We start from the raw sequence: 22,107 nt of genomic DNA, 5'->3' as shown, positions 1-22,107 counted from the left end.
CCCATCTCTGCTAAAAATACAAAAATTAGCTGCATGTGGTGGCACGCGCCTGTAGTTCCAGCCTACTTGGGAGGCTGAGGCAGGAGAATTGCTTGAACCTGGGAGGTGGAGGTTGCAGTGAGCTGAGATCGTGCCACTGCACTCCAGCCTGATGACAGAGTGAGACTTGTTCTCAAAAACAAACAAACAAACAAACCAGGCACCATGGCTCATGCCTGTAATTCCAGCACTTTGGAGGCCGAGGCAGACAGATCACGAGGTCAGGAGTTCGAGACCAGCCTGGCCAACACGGTGAAACCCCATCTCTACTAAAAATACAGATAATTAGCTGGGTGTAGTCGTGGGTGCCTGTAATCCCAGCTACTCAGGAGGCAGAGGCAGGAGAATCGCTTGAACCCGGCAGGTGGAGGTTGCAGTGAGTCGAGATCATGCCACTGCACTGCAGCCTGGTGACAGAGTGAGACTTCATCTAAAAAAAAAAAGCCAGGTGCAGTGACTCATGCCTGTAATCCCAGCACTTTGGGAAGGCGGATCAGGAGATCAGGAGTTCAAGACCAGCCTCGCCAACATAGTGAAACCCCATCTCTACTAAAAATACAAAAATTAGCTGGGCGTAATGGTGGGCGCCTGTAATCCCAGCTACTTAGGAGGCAGAGGCAGGAGAATCGATTGAACCCAGGAGGTGAAAGTTGCAGTGAGCTGAGATTGCACTACTGCACTCTAGCCCGGCCAACAGAATGAGACTCCGTCTCAAAAAAAAAAAAAAAAATCTTGGCTCGGCACTGTGGCTCACGTCCGTGATGCCAGCACTTTGGGTGGCCAAGGTGGGTGGATCACTTGAGGTCAGGAGTTTGAGACTAGCCTGGCCAACATGGCGAAACCCCGCCTCCACTAAAAATACAAAAATTAGCCAGATGTGGTGGCATATGCCTGTAATTCCAGCTACTTGAGAGGCGAGGCATGCGAATCACCTGAACCCAGGAAGCAGAGGCTGCAGTGAGCCAAGATTGCACCACTGCACTCCAGCTGGGTGGCAGAGTGAGACTCTGTCTCAAAAAAAGAAATAACAAAAAACTTTTACTGATGTTGGGAATGCTGGGAAAGTTGAAAAAAAATTCTTAAAATAAATTTGAGCCAGGCATAGTGGCTCATGCATGTAATCCCAGCACTTTGAGAGGCCGAGGCGGGTGGATCACATGAGGTCAGGAGTTTGAGACCAGCCTGGCCAATATGGTGAAACCTCATCTCTAGTAAAAATACAAAAAAAATTAGCCAGATGTCGTGGCGCATGCCTGTAATCCCAGCTACTTGGGGGACTGAGGCAGGAGAATCGCTTGAACCTGGGAGGCGGAGGTTACAGTGAGTTGAGATCACGCCACTGCACTCCAGCCTGGGGGACAGAGCGAGACTTCATCTTAAAAAAAAAAAAAAAATTGAGTGGTATCTTAGTTCATTTGTGTTGCTGTAACAAAAATACCACAGTTTGGGTAATTACAAAGAACAGAAATTTATTTCCTCACAGTTCTGGAGGCTGGGAAGTCAAAGATCAAAGTTGCCAGTGGGTTTGATGTCTGGTGAGGGCTCCTCTCTGCTTCCAAGATAGTGCCTTGTTGGTGCATTCTCCAAAGAGCATGCTGAGTCTTCACATGACAGAGGGACAGAAAGCCAAAAAGGGTCTAAGCTGGTTCCCTCTAACCCTTTTATAAGGCACTAATCCATGCATGAGGGTGGAGCCCTCATGACTTAATCGCTTCCCAAAAGGCCCCCCACCTCTTAATATCACCACAATGGAGATTAAGTTCAAGTCATTAATTTTGGGGGACATTCAGTCCATAGCAGGTGGGATGGGTGACTATTTGGTGGAAAATGAAAATGGTTGTGTGTTACTTGAGATTAATATGTGTGCAATGGTAAAATGTTGAAAGTTGAGTCATATGTATGGTTTTCTGTTTGGTGATTTTGAGGATAAATTTGGCTTTTTAGAAGTATGGCTTATATTTCTGTAATTCTGGAGTTTAAATATGACCATGAATTGCAGTCAAAATGGCAGGGTACAATTCACTTTGTGCTGGGGAGATTTGGTGGACTTCAACTAATTTGCCATATTATAATTAGCTCTAGACTAGGAGATTTACCCTAGTGTTGGGCTTTAACATAGTGTTCTGCTGAGTCCTGAGACTTGGAAAAAGTAGTTGAGATGGCCATGTTTGTTTTGTGTTTCATTTAAAATCTGCTTTATAGACCCAGTCAGGAGTTAAGTGTCAAATCATAAAAATAGTAAGGTTCTACAAAGTCTAAAAATTTAGGACATGTTTATAGCCTGTTCTTAAGATTCAAGCTTCAATGAAATTGATATATTATGCCTGTTGTTTCTACATTAATCTTATGTTCTCCTACTCTACCATTCCAGGAACCGAAATAAGGTAGATTGCTACAAGTATGGATTTTAATTTCGGTAATTTAAATCATTAGACAGAACAACTTATTTATAAATTACCCTTTTCAAACCGATCATCATTGTTTCTGTTTGTTAAACTTAATGAATCTCCAACCCAACTTATTTTACTTTACAATTCTTATTCATTGACTTTTGTTAAAGCCCCACGTAAACACCACTAGGGAAATCTGTTAATTATATAAAACTGAGTTTCCTAAACTTGCTGAGCAAGCACTACCTTGACAGAGCCTCAGGAGTATCTTAGAAGAAGGGGTGTCTTAGGATGGGAGAAGTTAGGGTACTTAATAAGGTTTTGGGGCCTGGGGTTACTCATAATGTGGTTTTAGGGCAGAAGTAAACAAGATTTGGGTGGGGATTGGTAAAATGTATAAACTGGCCTAGTTGCTGAAATAGGCTCTAGGCTTAACTTCGGAAGGCAGAAATTTAAGCAGAGTTACCGTGAACTCTGGCTATAGCAGTGCTGTCCAAAGAAATAGACTGCAAGCTACATAGATCATTTTAAATTTTCTAGTAGCACATTTGAAAAGTAAAAAGAAACACATGAAATTTTTTAAATTTTATCTATTTTTTTGTAGAGATGGGGTCTTGCTGTGTTGCCCAGGCTGGTCCCGAACTTCTGGCTTTAAGTGATCATCTCACCTTGGCCTCCCAAAGTGCTGGGATTATAGGTGTGAGCCACCATGCTTGGCTGAAATTAATTTTACTAATATATTTTATTTAACCTCTATATATGAAATGTTATTTCAACACATGATCAATATAAAAATTATTAATGAGATGTTTTACTTTTTTTTGTACTAAGTCTTCGAAATCCAGTGGGTACTTTACAAATACAGCACATCTCAGTTTGTTCTAGCGACATTTCAAGTGCTCAATAGCCACATGTGGTTAGTGGCTACTATATTGGACAATGAAGATATATTGTTTTAGGCTGGACAAGGTGGCTCACACCTGTAATCCCAGCACTTTGGGAGACCGAGGTGAGTGGATCACCTGAGGTCAGGAGTTTGAGACCAGCCTGGCCAACATGGTGAAACTCTGTCTCTATTAAAAACACCAAAATTAGCTGGGCGGTGGTGTGTGCCTGTAATCCCAGCTACTTGGGAGGCTGAGGCAGGAGAATTGGTTGAACCCGGGAAGTGGAGGTTGCAGTGAGCCAAAGTTGCACCACTGTACTCCAGCCTGGGCAAGAATAGTGAAACTCCGTCTCAAAAAAAAAAAAAAAAAAGGATTTATTGTCTTAAAACATATATATTGGAGCTGGGCACGGTGGCTCCTGCCTATAATCCCGGCACTTTGGGAGGCCAAGGTGAGCACATCACTTGAGGTCAGGAGTTCAAAACCAGCCTGGCCAACATAGTGAAACCCCGTCTCTACTAAAAGTACAAAAAATAAAGATAAAAAATTAACCGGGAATAGTGGTGGGCGCCTGTAATCCCAGCTTCTTGGAAGGCTGAGGCAGGAGAATTGCTTGAACCCTGGAGGTGGAGGTTGCAGTGAGTTGAGATGGCGCTACTGCACTCCAGCCTGGGCAACAAAGTGAAACTCCGTCTCAAAAAAAGAAAAAGATATATTATCTTAGAAGATATATGTTTGAGCTGGGCGTGGTGGCTCATGCCCATAATCCTAGCACTTTGGGAGGCTGAGGTTGGCGGATCACTTGAGGTCAGGAGTTCGAAACCAGCCTAGCCAACATAGTGAAACCCGGTCTCTACTAAAAATACACACAAAAAAATTAACCTGGTGTGGTGGCGGGCTCCTGTAATCCCAGCTACTTGGGAGGCTGAGGCAGGAGAATTGCTTGAACCTGAGAGGCGGAGGTTGCAGTGAGCCGAGATCGCGCCACTGCATGCCAGCCTGGGCAACAGAGTGAGACTCTGTCTCAAAAAAAAAAAAAAAAGAACATATATGTTTGAATGAGCTGTTGTTTAAAACAATTTGAGCTTAGATAGTTTGTGTTCTGTGTCATGATTTGGCACAGTTTATCTGTACTGAGTCATAGTTTCTGTTTCTATGTGGTTTCTGTTTCATTTCTCACTTTCTTGCATAAATCTGTGATCTTCCATTAGCATGCCATTATTAATACACATATACAGAGATATAATCTATAATTTACAAAGACAACGTAAGAGTTTTCTTGGATACTTGATAAATTATCTACCAGACTAAGCCTTCACTTCCAGTAGGTATTCTGTTTCATCAAATTTTCTAAACAAAAATTGTCTAAAAGTGGCTGAATGCTTATATTGTACCACCGCTGTTTTTATTTTATATGGTGCTTTCTTTATAGCTGACAAAAGCATTTTACATATATTCTCACTTGTAAGATATTTCATGGTATTTTCTTTGAGTTTTCATGTTTATAGCTTTTATTCATTGATTTATTTTTTGAGATGGAGTCTTACTCCGTTGCCCAGGCTGGAGTGCAGTGATGTGATCGCAGCTCACTGCAACCTCTGCCTGTATTTGTATATGTACCAGGCTCAAGCGTTTCTCCTGCCTCAGCCTCCTGAGTAGTGGGATTACAGGCACGTGCCACCACGCCTGGCTAATTTTTGTATTTTTATACAGACTGGGTTTCATCATCTTGGCCAGGCTGGTCTCGAACTCCTGACCTCAAGTGATCCGCCCGCCTTGGCCTCCCAAAGTGCTGGGATTACAGGCGTGAGCCGCCATGCCTGGCCATATTTATAGCTTTAAATGAAATTGTTTTTATTTAGTATAGAGGTTATCAACACAATTATAACATTATTCAAATGAAGAGTAGTTTTTAAAGTCATCATATATTCATTGGAATTGAATTATACCCTCAGTTTTTCCAAGAGACTACAGATTGTTAATAGTTTATGTATTACCCCTTAAAGTGTATATGTGTGCGTGTATGTTTAATATTTTTCTTCCTTTCTTTTGGTTTCCAGCAACTTTCCTATCCTGCATTATTTCGAAATAACTGCTATTAATTTTTTATATACATTCAGTTCCACTTAGTTGAAGGCAATATATTTGCCACTTTCCTTTTTCACAGTTTCATAGTTTGCTGCCTGTAAATCATGCCTGATTTTACTTTGGTTCATTGTTACTTCTTCATGAAGACAGAATTGAGGTCCCTTCTGCTTCCATACCATAGTTGATGACCACCTTCATTTGTATCTTTATAGCATCCAAGTAAGGTAGGCATTATTGTTATCCACATTTCTCAAATGAGGAAACTCTTACACAGGGAGATTAAATAACTTATTCAATTCTGTTGAAATTTGAGTGCTTACAATGTGCTGTGATTTAAATATTTTTATCTAACTGCAGAGCAGCAGAGCATTATAATTCTGACTACTACAGGTCATCCCAATGAAAGACTGATTATTTTGGTTATATAATTATATAAATAGTGAGTTCTGTCTATTTTTTCCTTTTCATTTCTTCTTGGCTTCTCTCTCCTTTTTCCTTCCTGAAATTGTTCCTTGAAATTCCACTTTTTTTTTTTTTTTTTTTGAGACGGATTAGCTCTGTCGCCCAGGCTGGAATGCAGGGGCAAGATCTCGGCTTGGCTCACTGCAGCCCCCGCCTCCCGGGTTCAAGCAATTCTCCTGCCTCAGCCTCCTGAGTAGCTGGGATTACAGGCGCCTGCTACCACGCCCAGTTAATTTTTGTATTTTTAGTTGAGTTGGGGTTTCACTGTGTTGGCCAGGCTGGTTTTGAACTCTTCATATTGTGGTCTGCCTGCCTCAGCTTCTCAAAGTGCTGGGATTACAAGCATGAGCCGCTGAAATTCCACTTTTGAGTCCTTGCATTTGGAATATTGTATATACCTGATAGTCTCATTGAGGGAAGATAATCATACTACCAGTCTTCTTGCTTATTGTTTCGGCCTCTAAAAAGTCTTTTTTGTTTTTTTGTTTTTTGAGACAGAGTTTCTCGCTCTTGTTGCCCAGACTGGAGTGCAATGGCACGATCTTGGCTCATTGCAACCTCTCCCTCCTAGGTTCAAGTGATTCTCATGCCTCAGCCTCCCAAGTAGGTGGGATTACAGGCATGTGCCACCACGCCCAGCTAATTTTTGTATTTTTGGTAGAGATGGAGTTTCGCCATGTTGGCCAGGCTGGTCTCAAATTCCTGACCTCAGGTGATCAGCCTGCATCGGCCTCCCAGAATGCTGGGATTATAGGCGTGAGCCATTGTGCCTGGCCTAAAATGCAGTAAATTAAGACGGTTCAGTCAGAATTTCCAAAATGTCTACATCACAGATTTTTTTTTTAAATAACAGCTTTATTACTGTCAAACATTAGTGCTAACAAAATTTTTCCAAGCGTGCTCAGGGCTGTTTCACTCTTTCTTCACTTATTCCACATGTTTATTGGGAACTTTAATATGCCAAGAATTAAAGATAAAAAGATTAAGTGAGGTATAGTCTCTGACTACAAGAAGCTAGTGATCTAGTTAATAGATGATGACTATATAATGAGGTAAATGCAATGACAGAGCCATATGCTAGGAATTATGGGAGGACAAACAAAGGAGGAGTCAAAAAAGCTCTCAGGCTGGCAGTGGCTCCTGCCCTGTAATCTCAGCACTTTAGGAGGCTGAGGCTGGTGAATCATTTTGGGTCAGGAGTTCGAGACCAGCCTGGCCAACATGGTGAAACCCCGTCTCTACTGAAAATACAAAAAATTAGCCAGGCATGGTGGTGTGCACCTGTGGTCTCAGCTACTTGGGAGGCTGAGGCATGAGAATGGCTTGAACCTGGGAGGTGGAGGTTGTAGTGAGCTGAGATCCCCCAACTGCACTCCGGCCTGGGCAACAGAGTGAGACTCTGCCTTAAAAAAAAAAAAAAGAAAGAAAAAAAAAGGGAGGCCAGACACATTGCCCAACTTCCTTAAAATTTGGAAAGACCCAAGAAGAGATTCCTCAAAGGACACATAGGCTATAGGGCTGCAAATAGCTAAGATTTATTTGTAAATAGCAAGTATCTTCTACATAAATACCCATCAGATTCTTGAAAACTGTTAACATTAAGGATGTAGCTTGGTAAACCCTTTCTCCAGGACAGCATCTGGTTAATTTGTTTATGAATATGCAGAAGTTCAAGATAGCATTCTACCACAAAGGAGTCTGACTTTAAAGACTTTTAAAATGTGTAGCCTTAAATCTTTACCCTGGTATTCAACTTGGGGGATTTGTAGGGAAATATTACCATTATCTGTTGAGCTAGACAAGCAAATATTCACTTTTCTAGCATACTCAGGCTACAAAATAATCTAATTTCTTCCTATTACCATTTATTTATAGAATACTTACACAGCTCATAAAGCATTTTTCCCACCTATCTTTGCTCATCAGAATCTCACTAAGGTGTTCTTTTGAGCCTTGCTTAGGATACCCTATCCTACTTCAACATATCCCAGGTCCTTTCTCCTCTTGTTAAGCCAACAATAGGACTGTCAAACATTTTTGGAAGTAAATAATAGCAGAACCTTAATGACCAATATTGGCTATGTGCCCAGTACTGTTTTAAGCACTTAACATGTTTTTTTGTTGTTTGTTTTGAGACAGAGTCTCGCTCTATCGCTCAGGCTAGAGTGTAGTGGTGTGATCTCGGCTCATTTCAACCTCTGCCTCCTGGGTTCAAGCAATTCTCCTGCCTCAGCCTTGTGAGTAGCTGGGACTACAGGCATGTGCCACCACACCCAGCTAATGTTTGTATTTTTAGTAGAGACAGAGTTTCACCATGTTGGCCAGAGTGGTCTGGATCTCTTGACCTCGTGACCTGCCAGCCTCGGCCTCCCAAAGTGCTGGTATTACAGGCGTGAGCCACTGCACCTGGCTGCATGGTGATTAAACATAGATTAACAAGTTATATCTCATTTCTTCCTCGCAAAAGCCTATAAAAGTAAATACTATTATTATCCCATTTACAAATGAGAAAACTGAGGCACAAAGATATCACATACAAAGTGTCTGAGTCAAAATTAAAGCGCAGGCAATTCAGAGCCTTAAAACCATTCTGTCTTTCTGTCTCTAGGTTGAGAGTTATTCCTAGTTAGCAATTCTCATTTCTCCTATTGTCTTACCATTGTCTTATCTTTCTACTCAGCCTAGTATGTGGTGTGTGTATGTACGTGAAAGAGAAATGGGCTGGGTATGGTGGTGCATGCCTGTAATTCCAGCACTTTGGGAGGCCGATGGGGGCAGATTGCTTGAGCCCAGGAGATTTAGACCAGCCTGAGCAACATGGCAAAACCCTGTCTCTACAAAAAATACTAAAATCAGCAGGGCATGGCGGCATGTGCCTGTGGTCCCAGCTACTCAGGAGGCTGAGGTAGGAGGATCACTTGAGCCTGGAAGGTCCAGACTATTAGCCAAGATCGTGCCACTGTACTCCAACCTGGGTGACAGAGTGAGACCCTGTCTCAAAACAAAAAAAAAAGGAAAAAAATGTACTTCCTCATATTGTTTCTTATTCATTAAGCTGAATTCCACAATAACAAAGGAAAGCAAAAGCATGAATAATTCCAAAGCATTTTTTCAGTCTATAATTTTAAATCCCTCTCCCAGACCTATTAAAGGACTCAAAAAATCTGTTTTACTTCAGTTTGTTTCCCTATTTTGGGGAAACAGTTTACTTAAGTGAAAAACTTGAATAATTTGCCTAGAAAAGTAATTAAAGTATGACCTTCTTTAAGTATAGCTATCTGAAGGTTATTAAATGGACTCAATGTACAAAAATTAATTATATTCCCCAAGTTTCATAGAAACATTTATTGCCTAAAAAATAAGATATGAACATAAATAAATATATAAACATAAATACAGGTTTAAGAATTAAAAAAAGAAAATAGCCAGGTGTGGTGGCATGTGCCTTAAGTCCTAGTATTTGAGAGGATGTGGTGGGAGGATCGCTTGAACCCAGGAGGTGGAGGCTACAGATGTACTCTAGCCTGAGTGACAAAGTGAGACCCTGTCTCAAAAAAAAAGGGAAAAAGAGTACATATAGATTACTTTTTCTGGACCCAACTATCACCAGAATATATTAAGACTTTCTGAGGCCGGGTGTGGTGGCTCATGCCTGTAATCCCAGCACTTTGGGAGGCTGAGGAGGGTGGATCACCGGAGTTTGGGAGTTCGAGACCAGCCTGACCAACATGCTGAAATCCCGTTTCTGCTAAAAATACAAAAAATTAGCCGGGCGTGGTGGCACGTGCCTGTAATCCCAGCTACTTGGGAGGCTGAGGCAGGAGACTCTCTTGAACCCGGGAGGTGGAGGTTATGGTGAGCCGAGATCACGCCATTGCACTCCAGCTTGGACGAGTGAAACGCTGTCTCAAAAAAAAAAAAAAAAAAGTATTTACTGGATTTTACTTTGTGACATTTAAAGTACCCTAAAGTATCATTATTAGAATGGTACTGGCTTTATTTTAAAGTAAAAATTTTTAGCCTTCTAAATACCAAATATTTTAATAAATGTGGATGCTTTCCATTTTAGATGCTTTATTCACATGTTCATCTCTTAAATGGGGTAACATTTAAATGGAAGATTAGGTTAAAGACTTAGGTTCTTTTCTCCCTGGAATGCTTACATAACACATAATTTGTGTGTAGTTAGCCTTCTTCAAGGATACTTGATTTGTATTAACTGAATTTAGACTGCGTGCAGTGGCTAACACCTGTAATCCTAGCATTTTGGGAGGCTGAGGTGGGCGGATCACTTGAGTCAGGAGTTCGAGACCAGCCTGGCCAATGTGGTGAAATCCTGTCTCTACTAAAAATACAAAAATTAGCTGGCCATCATGGCGTGCACCCATAATCCCAGCTACTCAGGAGGCTGAGGCAGGAGAATCACTTGAACCTGGGAGGCAGAGGTTGCAGTAAGCCAAGATCACGCCACTGCACTCCAGCCTGGGTGACAGAGTGAGACTCCGTCTCAAAAAAAAAAAAAAAAAAAAGACTGAATTTAATATTTAGTTTTCTCATCTGTAAAAAAAGATATTGTAATATCTACTTCATAGGACAGTTATAAAAATTAAATGAGGTAATCCAATGAGATACTCATCAGCACAGGGTCTGGCACATATTAATTATCTATTATATGGTAGCTATGACTTAATCAGTTCTACAAGGCTTGTTATGAAAAACAGTATACACATCCATTTTCCTCTTCCCAGAGGCAGACTGGCAGCTTTTGAAAAATAAACCAGCATTACTTTGTCAGGGATAGGTTTAGCATGAAAGCAGTTTGGGCGTAAGCCTGTTCAAATTAAAAAATGATAAAGCTTTAAAAGTGGTTAAGACAGCTGTGCCTGTAATCCCAGCACTTTGGGAGGCCAAGGTGGGTGGATCATGAGGTCAGGAGTTCAAGACCAGCTTGGCCAAGATGGTGAAACCCCATCTCTACTAAAAATACAAAAATTAGCTGGACGTGATGGCAGGTACCATAATCCCAGCTACTCGGGAGGCTGAGGAAGAGAATTGCTTGAACCTGGGAGGCAGAGGTTGCAGTGAGCTGTTATTGCACCACTTTACTCCAGCCTGGGTGACAGATCGAGACTCTGTCTCAAAAAAAAAAAAAAGTGGTTAAGATAGTTTTGGCTTTTGAATACAATATTCTATTATGTTTATTTTGGTTATTCCAATTTTATTATTTGTCTCATTTTAATTTAAGTCTCTTTTTATCTGGAATTAGAGTTGTACAATAAACTTGAGATTCAAGGAGTTTTTGTTTTTGTTTTACCGTTTTCCTTCCACTAGAAGAGAGGGGTTTGGAAACTAAGAAATAGATAATGGACTTCTATTTCTCTGGTCCCAGACCATGAACTTGGAGTGAATTTCTTTGGTACTTACCAGGTTCCCTGTTTTAAAATATATGAAAACGTACATTGGTGACCTTTCCAGTGATGGCCAGGGAGTGACAATGAAGAGCTATAGTCTGTAGCTCTTAATCTGTGTGTACACTGGGCAGAGCATCATCTGTTGGTTTCTGAAAGGAGGAGGAGCCCTAGAAAGCTGCTAGCCCAAGTTGACACAGCTGTTGTTTTATTGCTTTTATTGCTATAGGATGATTTGCATAAAAGCTGCTACTTAGTTCCTAAATTCAAGGATCAAGGGGACAACAGGGGGCCACAGCAGAAGCGTTCACGTCGCGGCCCCTGTCAGATTCTGGTGAATCTGCGAATTCTGCTGTATATGTCCTTACCCAACCACCCAAGTCAAACAGCAATTGAAATGAACAGCAGCAGGGCAGGCTTATAGGTATCTTTTACAGCCCAGTGATGCTTCTAGGGAGATGCTGTAGCATGTCATTCTTAAAATGTGCCCTGGTCATAAATGGGATCAGCTGGGCCTCTGAAGAACACAGTGTATTACTGTAAGACAGGAATCCATGGGATTAAAAAAACAACTCATCAGAAGCAGTGGGAGACAGGAGAAGATGCTGTTTGTGGGTAATATGGTTAATAATTGCTTATAGGTTCCTGGAGAAATATTAAAGACATCTTTAAAAATGTAAAAGGTGCATGTTGTGATGATAGATGGCATTAGTTATTTGACTGGCAGTAGGGTTACCTTGGGAGTTTTACTACTATCTGGTTTAGGTTTAATTCCTGGGTTCTTTTGTTGGCTCCTGAATGGAGCAGCTGAAGTCAAGCCGCAGTCAGTGGAACAGCTGAAGTCAAGACTTTGCCTTCCTTCAGCTCAAAAAATTGAGGACGCAGTGGCTTATGTCTGCAATCCCAGCACTTTGGGAGGCCAAGCACTTTGAGTGAATCACCTGAGTTCAGGAGTTCAAGACCAGCCTGGCCAACATGGTGAAACCTCGTCTGTACTAAAAATACAAAAATTAGCCAGGCGTGGTGGCAGGCTCCTGTAATCCCAGCTACACCTCTAAAATATATATATATATATATATATATATATATATATATATGTATTTATATATATGTATTTATATATATATAAAAATATATGATCTCTTATGTCTTGTACTTAAAGTTAGATGATTTACAGGAAGTGTCATAGTTCTGTTCAAGTCTTAGAAATGCCTTTTTAAAATGATAGCTTAAAGGCTGGGCGCGGTGGCTCACGCCTGTAATGTCAGCCCTTTGGGAGGCCGAAGTGGGTAGATCATGAGGTCCAGAGATCGAGACCATTCTGGCCAACACAGTGAAACTATGTCTCTACTAAAAATACAAAAAATTAGCTGGGCGTTGTGGCACGTGCCTGTAATCCCAGCTACTGGGGAGGCTGAGGCAGGAGAATTGCTTGAACCTGGGAGGCAGAGGTTGCAGTGAGCCAAGATGGTGCCACTGCACTCCAGCCTGGGCGACAGAGCTAGACTCCATCTCAAAAAAAAAAAAAAAGCTTAAAAATAAAAAATTTAAACAAGATAAGAAAAAATAAAAATACATTTATTGAGATATAATTCACATATCATGTTCACTCTTTTAAAATATACAATGTAGTGGTTTTTAGTATAATGACAAAATTGTGTGTCAGTCATTATGATCTAATTCTAGAACATTTTTATCACCCCAAAAAGAAAAAAAATCAAACTCACTAGCAGTAAATCTGCATCTTGCCCTGATTTCTCCAGCCTTAGGCAATGACCAATCTACTTTATATTTCTATAGATAATATGTCTGTCCTGGACCTTACATATAAATGAAATATCATATGTAATTTTTTGTGATTGTCTTCTTTCACTTAGTGTTTTTAAGGTTCATCCATGTTGTAGCATGTATCAATACTTCATTTATTTTTTAAAATTTTTATATTTTTAATTTTATAATTTATAATTTTTGTGGGTGCATACTAGATATATTTATTTATAGTACTTCATTTATTTTTACTGCTGAATGTTATTGCATTATATGCATGTGCCAAAATTTGTTTATCCATTTACCAGTTGATAGGCATTTGGGTAGTTTCCAGTTTGGGGAAATTATAAATAACATTGTTTTATAAAGTTGTTATAAACATCAGTGTATATGGATCCATAGGTTTTTGTGTGGACATGTATTTTTATTTATCTTGGGTAAATACTTGGGAGTGGGACTGCTAAGTTGTGTGCTTAAGTATATGTTTAACTTTATAAGAAACAGCCAAACTGTTTTTCCAAAGTGGCTGTGCCATTTTGCATTCCTACTAGGAATTTATGAGAATTCTGGTTGTTCTGCATCCTAGTCAGCATTTGGAGTTGTCAGGGTGTGTGTTTGTTTGTTTTTTTATCCATTCTAGTAAATGAGTAGTTCTTTCTTAGTTTAAAGTAAAAGTCTTGCAAGATGAATTCATCAAAAGAACAATTTAAATGTGAAGTAAGCATTTACTGAATGTCTGTTATATGCCAGGCCCTCTGCTAGATAATGGGAATGCAGAGAAATAAAACACATTTCTGCTCCCATGAGACTTACAGTTTATTGAGGGTGACAGGCATGTAAAGAAGTAGTTACAATACACTTAGTTCTAATTACCTAGAATCAGTCTGGGATGGGGAAGGAGAGTTGATACCTGGAAGAAGAAAATAATATTAGGAGCTACATGTACTTTTGCATAAAGTTCTAAGATAGGTTTTGATAGCAAAGGTTAAGCTCCCCCTTTATTGTTATACCTAATAAATCAATGCCCAGTAAACTTCTTGAGATAATGTTCTGCTGGCTAACAACCCAATGATTTGGGGTGACATCAGCTAATCACTTTCAAAAGTCACATATGCACACTAACCAGGGAAAGGGGCAACTTTAATTTTTGTTGGTTTTTGTTTGTTCGTTTGTTTTTGAGACAGTGTCTTGTTCTATTGCCCAGACTGGAGTGCGGTGGCACCACCTTGACTCACTGTAGCATCTGCCTCTCGGGTTCCAGTGATTCTCCTGCCTCAGCCTCCCAGGTAGCTGGGCTTACAGGCACGTGCCACTATGCCCGGCTAATTTTTATATTTTTAGTAGACACGGGGTTTCACCATGTTGGCCAGGCTGGTCTCGATCTGCTGACCTCAGGCGATCCGCCCGCCTCGGCCTCCCAAAGTGCTAGGATTACAGGTGTGAGCCACCATGCCCGGCCTAATTTTTGTAGTTTTTTGATGCCTTCTCTTCTGACTGTCATACTCACTGCTTTCCCTTTCTGTATCCTTCCTGGGTTGGCCTCATTTCTGCCTTTTCCCTAGCACACTGCTAAGCTGTATAATCACTCCTTTTTATTTTCAATATTTTCTTTTAGTCAGACACCATTGACTGGAAAAATCACTCCTTTTTAAATTGCATATGTGCTTAACTATGAACTGTTTACCACAGTCTGCAATGGCAGCAGGCGGCATTTGTACTTTTTATACAGTTGACCACTCTAGCATTTACCCTGCTGAATCCAGCCTCAAAATGTAGGGTCATGTCGGTAATTCCGAGAGCCATGTTTCTCTGTGTATGATATACTAAGCCTCTTATCTGACCTGCCTGGCTAAAACCAGAAGAGCTGTGAAGAAACATTAGGAATAGGGAGAACATGAAAAGGCTTGGCAAAAATGTGCTTCAAGTTGAGTCATGCTTATCTAATTTTTGAGCATCCTTCAGAGCAGGTGATACTATCCTTGGTTTTTTTTTTTAACCTCTCCAGAACCTTAGCTTGGTTTCCTGTTACACAGCAAGTAAAAACACAATCTGATAAAAAGATTTAAGTAAGTGGAATTAGTCATCCTCAGGAAGAAAAAGATGAGAAATCTATAATTTCTCTGTATGCCCTAATCTTTTTTTTTTTTTTTTTTGAGACGGAGTTTCACTCTTATCGCCCAGGCTGGAATGCAGTGGTGTGATCTTGGCTCACCTCAACCTCCGCCTCCCGGGTTTAAGCAATTCTCCTGTCTCAGCCTCCCAATTAGCTGGGATTACAGGCATGTGCCACCACGCCTGGCTAATTTTGTATTTTTTAGTAGAGACAGGGTTTCTCCATGTTTGTCAGGCTGGTCTCGAACTCCCGACCTCAGGTGATCTGCCCGCCTCGGCCTCCCAAAGTGCTGGGATTACAGGCGTGAACCACCGTGCCCGGCCTGTATGCCCTAATCTTATACTGGGCTATTTTGAGGGTTCTTGAGAATTTATTGCATGGAAGACTGTTTAACAACAATTTTAAAGAATATTAAAATTCACAGTAGATGCTGATAATTTTCCCCGAAGGACAGAAAAGGGAGAAAAGTTTCAACTTCATAAGGACTTTAGGTTAGATATAAGGAGCATTTGCTTGCCATTGAGTGACTGAAGGAGAATATAGAATTAGGTTTTCCAAAGGGCTACAAATATAATGGTCTCATTTGGGATGGTTAAAATATACCATTGAATGAAGAGAGTGAGTGGAGGCAGGATTGGAGATGTTGGCGTTTTAAAATAATTCTCTCTCTCTCTCTGTGTGTGTGTGTGTGTGTGTGTGTGTGTGTTTGGAGAAAAATAGGTTCGTATATTATGTAATGAATATCTATTTAAAAACAGATAAGGCATATTCATTGCTCTTAAACTGTTTATAGTGCAGAAGGGACCTGAGATATTTCCCAATAACATATACTGAATAGAAAATAAGAGCAGTAGGATGGAAATTTAGAAGCAGCTAGTTTTGTGAGTTTGTCCTTTCTTTTTTTTTTTTTTTTTGAGATGGAGACTCTGTCACCCAGGCTGGAGTACGGTGGCGCGATCTCGGTTCACTGCAACCTCCGCCTCCCAGGTTCAAGCGATTCTCCTGCTTCAGCCTCCCGAGTAGTTGGGACTACAGGCGCGTGCCACCACACCCAGCTAATTTTTTAGTATAGACGGGGTTTCACCGTGTTAGCCAGGATGGTCTCGAACTCCTGACCTCTTGATCCACTTGATCCAGCCTGCCAAAGTGCTGGGATTATAGGCATGAGCCACCGCGCCCAGCCTTTTTTTTTTTTTTGAGACAGAGTTTCACTTTTGTTGCCCAGGCTGGAGTGCAATGGCATGATCTCGGCTCACCACAACCTCCGCCTCCTGGATTCAAGAGATTCTTCTGCCTCAGCCTCCTGAGTAGCTGGGATTACAGGCATGCACCACCATGCCTGACTAATTTTGGATTTTTAGTAGAGATGGGGTTTCTCCATGTTGGTCAGGCTGGTCTCGAACTCCCAACCTCAGGTGATCCGCCTGCCTCTGCCTCCCAAAGTGCTGGGATTACAGGCGTGAGCCACCGCACCCTGCCAGCTAGTCGTTTCTTATGTGTTAGATGCATTTAACTTCGGAATGTTTTATCCATATATATGTTGCAGTCATGTGATAAATAGAAAACTCTTCCTTAGGAATTCCTCTAAAAAGTTTTTCTGTTTTCTATGACCACATTTATCTTTTCCTAGCTCTTTCAGACATCTACCATCCTTTTGATTTTTGGTCCTGTCTGTGTCCCTTTCTTCCCAACTAAGCCTCCATTGTTCATTCATGGACCACACTGCAGCTAGTTAGTGTAAAAGTGTTAGAACATTACTGGTATGGACTTGAGAGTCACAGACCTGGTTTTATGTCCTTATTTCTCATCAGCTCTGTGACTGAGCAGTTACATAAACCTTTGTGAGCCTCAGTTTTCCTCAGTGAAATGGAGATAATACCTACTCTGCAGCATTGTGGTGAGGAAGGAGAACTTTAAACCATTTAGTCCAGTGCCTAGCACATGGTTAATTTTATCATTTGGTTCCAGAGCTACTTTTATCCCCAGATGCTGTTGGCCCTTTCACCCTTCCACTTTGTATGTCTAGCAGAGGAAATGTCTAGGTATAAGCTAGAAAGGGTAGCAAGGGGTTCTGGATTCCTCTTCCAAGAAAAGGGCAGGTGAATGGGATAGGGCTGTTAGAGGTGGACCTGGGATTGTATAGAGGTAGATCAAACTTCTTGAGGTTAATTAGTTGTCAGTTGAGCAAAGGTCATTGACCAAGGGCAAGTGAGGGTCAAGTTGCTTGTGTTGCAAGGTGGGGTCAAAGAAACCTGTCTCTGGATTGTGACAGATTAAGTTAAAGGGAATGTTTGTAAAAAGGATTTAAGGCTAGAGAGAATAGGAGGAAGTCAAGGAAGCAGTACAATGAGAATCCTTTAGAGCACGGTCTGGATTTGCCTGGATTTGAGCCCTGGCTTTGCCACTCACCATCCCCGTAACCTTGAGCCAGTTATTTATTCTCTCCAAGACTTAATTTTTATTTTATTTTATTTTTATTTTATTTGAGACGGAGTCTCACTGTCACCCAGGCTGGAGTGCAATGGCGTGGTCTTGGCTCACTGCAGCCTCCGCCTCCTGGGTTCAAGCGATTCTCCTGCCTTAGCCTCCCAAGTAGCTGGGGCTACAGGCACGTGCCACCACACTGGCTAATTTTTGTAGTTTTAGTAGAGATGGTGTTTCACTATGTTGGCCAGGCTGGTCTTGAACTCCCGACGTTGCAATCCTCCCACCTTGGCCTCCCAAAGTGCTGGGATTACAGGAGTGAGCCACTGTGCCCAGCGACTTGATTGTTTAATTTATAAAATGGGACAAAAGCTACCTACTTAATAGGGCTGTGAGATAATGCATATAGCATACTTAGAACAGTGACAGGCACATGTTAAATACTTTAAAAATTTATTACTATTAAATCCAGCTGAGGTAAGAAAGAGAGGACTAATGCAGTGGAGGTGAGCTGTTCTGTGTACAACTAACTGACAACATCTTCACTGGTTATCTTCAAAGAAAAAGAGTCAATAAGGGGCTGCATTATTTATAGATGTTCTAATACTTCTTGGTGTGTTTGCTTGTTAAAAACAAATAATGGTGTTTTCCTGTTTCTCTATATTGGGAAACAAAACTTATAAAAAAAGGTCTAACAGGTTAGTTGCCACTTGCAACTTTTGTCATTGAATGATAAATTGTGGCCTAGTTTTCTGTATACATAATTTCTGTTGATGAATTCCACTGTAGATTTTTCTGTTTTTTTCTATCCTTTTCTGTTTTTGCAGACTTCCTGGTTAATCACTTATTTCAGCAACGTTTACTACTTCTAAAACAAAAAGGATGAATGGTATGCATCAAATATAAGTTGATGAGGCATGGATGGAATTAATTTTAATGAGAACTCTCAGAGGCCTGAAGTTTGTTTAATTAAGCCTGTACAAATTCTGTTATGCCTTTCACATGTCATATGTTTTCATCTGTTGAGCATTAAGTGAACTCTGTTAGGTTAGTATCTGTGAACTGCTAGGTTTAAAAATTCATTTTTCAGTACTCTTGAGATAGCATCACAGAAATCTTTTTGTGTTCTCCCTAATATTATGGTAGCCACTGTGGTACAAATGCCTGTATGTTCTGTATTTAGTACTGAAGAAATCATGAAGAGAGAATTATCCCCCACCCTTTTTTTTTTTGAGACAGGGTCTCACTCTGTTGCCCAGGCTGTAGTGCAGTGGTGTGATCTAGGCTCACTGCAACCTCCACCTCCCAGGTTCAAGTGATTCTCTTGCCTCAGCCTCTGAAGTAGCTGGGATTACAGGCACCTGCCACCATGCCTGGCTAATTTTTTTTCTTTTTTTTTTTTGAGACGGAGTCTCGCTCTGTCACCCAGGCTGAGTGTAGTGGCATGAGCTCGGCTCCCTGCAACCTCCGCCTCCCTAGTTCAAGCGATTCTTCTGTCTCAGCCTCCCGAGTAGTTGGGACTACAGGCGCGTGCCACCATGCCTGGCTGATTTTTTGTATTTTTAGTAGAGACAGGGTTTCACTATGTTAGCCAGGATGGTCTCGATCTCCTGACCTCGTGATCCACCCGTCCTGACCTCCTGAAGTGCTGGGATTACAGGCTTGAGCCACTGCACCTGGAAAATTATCCCATTTTATAGATGAAGATAACCAAGGCTTAGACACATATTCAAAGTGACATGCCAGTAAGTGGGAGAGCCAAAATTTGAAAATTAGATTTTGATTTTAAAATCTGTGCTTTAAAAACTAGGCCACCAACTGCTTCTCTAATACTCAGTAAATCAGAAGACCCTCTGCAAGGTAGCCAGGCTTGTTTATTGCCTGCTGCTCACACTAGTCCCTGCCCTCACTTTACTGTCTAATTTTACTGAACAGAATCATGGGTGTAAAGGTTTTAACTTGAATCGTCCAATTTAGTGGCTTTAGCCAGTTATAGAATTTGTTTTGTTTTAAATTATGATTAAGTAGATTTGAGCTGGAACCCAGGAATCTGTGTTTTAATCGGCTCTACATGTGATTTTTGACAGTCTGACAGGTTTGGGAACCATTTCAATTTAGTTACATGAATCCCTCCTCCCAAAATCCCTGTTTAATTTTCCTGACAGGTAGTCATCTAATGTCTGATATCCATTTGTGATAGGAACTCACTGTTACATTAAAACATTGTAATATGCAATTAGTTACAGTGCTGTTTTTCTATAGAAGTAACCATGGATTTAAATAATTTCTTTGGCCAGATTTTTATACTCCTTAGGTTTTGGCATTGAGGGCTGTTGAATCTTCTCTGAACCTTGCCTTCTTCATGTGTGAAATGGGTATATTGTTATCTACCTTGAGGGATTATCAATAACTAAATGAAAAAATAAACTGTCCTGTCTGGAAAGATTCTTGAATGCCTTCAAAGCCTTTTCTTATAGTTCCCTTACCATGTCAGTCTATTCTGAAACACTCTCATGTCTTCAGAGTTCTAGTTAGAAGTGTGGATGTGATAGAGGGCTCCTAGATAATTCATTTTGGGATTGTTAGTGCCAGAAATAGGTTATCATTTTGCCTCCTCATCAGCATACTTCTTTACCTCTGGCTTTTTTTTGGACAAAGTATATGATAGACACCTCTTATGGGTACAGATAAGCCTGCATTTCTGGAAATTCAGCTTTACTCCTTAGAGTTTCCACTAATAACTTGAACCCAAAGCAAAACAAATGATCTGCAGGAAGACTTAGATCTAAAAGAAAAGACCTTCTTAGATTGTATAGAGACCAAAGTAGAGAACCAAAGAAAATATTCCATGTCTCTTTCCTATCCAAGGGGAGAGATAGGTAATGGGTGAGTGTTGTCCATAGAAGAGGATAAATGATCAAGTGCAAAGCTGGAAAAGACTGCTCAAGACTCTGAAAATAATCTGTCATCACTGTAGTTTGACTTGGTTTGGTTGTTGAGATGTATGCTTATCTTGCTTTTCTTAACCAAAGCAAACTTGATCTGTTCTTTAGTATTAACTTCGTTTTTTTGTGGTTTGTGTGTGTGTGTGTGTGTGTGTGTGTGTGTGGTTTTGTTTTGTTTTGTTTTTGAGACAGTCTCGCTCTGTCGCCCAGGTTGGAGTGCAGTGGCGCGATCTCGGCTCACTGCAAGCTCCTCCTCCCAGGTTCATGCCATTCTCCTGCCTTAGCCTCCCTAGTAGTTGGGACTACAGGCGCCCGCCACCATGACCGGCTAATTTTTTGTATATTTTTTAGTAGAGACGGGGTTTCACCGTGTTAGCCAGGATGGTCTCGATCTCTTGACCTCGTGATCTGCCCGCCTCGGCCTCCCAAAGTGTTGGGATTACAGGCGTCAGCCACCGCGACCGGCTCTTTAGTATTAACTTAGAACATGAGCTGTGTTTCCCTTGAGGCTCAGAGTACTAAGAAGAGTTTGTAGGTAATAGTTTCCTGAAGGCTTGAGTGAAATGTGGTGAAATAATACTTTTTTCTTTACTTAGTTTGTGTTAGAGTTCTAGTTTGAAAATGTTTTTGAATCTAACATCTTAAATACTCCTTTGGGTTAAGGTTTCTTCGTGTGAGTGCTTTTCAAAAGGTAATTTTCGTACTTTGGGCACATTAAATTTTTTTTTTTCTTTTTGCCATTATCTTCATGAATACAACTTAGAACACATTTTTATTTTTATATTTTGAGATGGAGTCTTGCTATGTCGCCAGGCTGGAGTGCAGTGGCGTGATCTCCGCTCACGGCAACCTCTGCCTCCCGGGTCCAAGCGATTCGCTGCCTCAGCCTCCTGAGTAGCTGGGATTACAGGCACGCACCAGCACGCCCAGCTAATTTTTGTATTTTTAGTAGAGACAGGCTTTCACCAAGTTGGCTAGGATGGTCTCAGTCTCCTGACCTCATGATCTGCCTACCTCGGCCTCCCAAAGTACTGGGATTACAGGTGTGAGCCACTGCGCCTGGCCACATTTTTATTTTTAAAAAGTGTGTCCAGTATATGTAACTTACTGGTCAGAAAAGGTAGGCCGGGCGCGGTGGCTCACGCCTGTAATCCCTGTACTTTGGGAGGCCGAGGCCGGTGGATCACGAGGTCAGGAGATCAAGATCATCCTGTCTAACACGGTGAAACCCTGTCTCTACTAAAAATACAAAAAATTTGCCGGGCATGGTGGCGGGTGCCTGTAGTCCTAGCTTCTCGGAAGGCTGAGGCAGGAGAATGGCGTGAACCCGGGAGGCGGAGCTTACAGTGAGCCGAGATTGCGCCACTGCACTCCAGCCTGGGCCACAGAGCCACACTCCGTCTCAAAAAAAAAAAAAAAGAAATGTTAAACGTATCCAATAGATTTTCATTGAAATTATAGTCACCCTTTAGTTTTTCAGGAAAATGATTCCATTTGAGTTCTTAATTGTGGTCTTTATCGTTTGCACTCAGGAATTCCAGACCAGCCTGGGCAACATAGTGAGACCCCATCTCTTAAAAAATT

At 41.2% G+C, this 22,107-nt stretch overlaps 1 protein-coding gene across 22 annotated transcripts in view; it reads left to right on the top strand.

Annotated features, from left to right (window-relative positions):
• Positions 1–22,107, top strand: part of CPEB3 (cytoplasmic polyadenylation element binding protein 3) — a 240,203-nt gene that overhangs the window by 74,704 nt on the left and 143,392 nt on the right. The gene's annotated exons all lie outside the window — the stretch shown is intronic.

Source organism: Pongo abelii, chromosome 8, assembly GCF_028885655.2.
Source record: "Pongo abelii isolate AG06213 chromosome 8, NHGRI_mPonAbe1-v2.0_pri, whole genome shotgun sequence".
NCBI classification, from domain to species: Eukaryota; Metazoa; Chordata; class Mammalia; order Primates; family Hominidae; genus Pongo; species Pongo abelii.
Note: the sequence above shows the minus strand (reverse complement) of the source record. Positions and strands in the feature narration are given on the sequence as shown.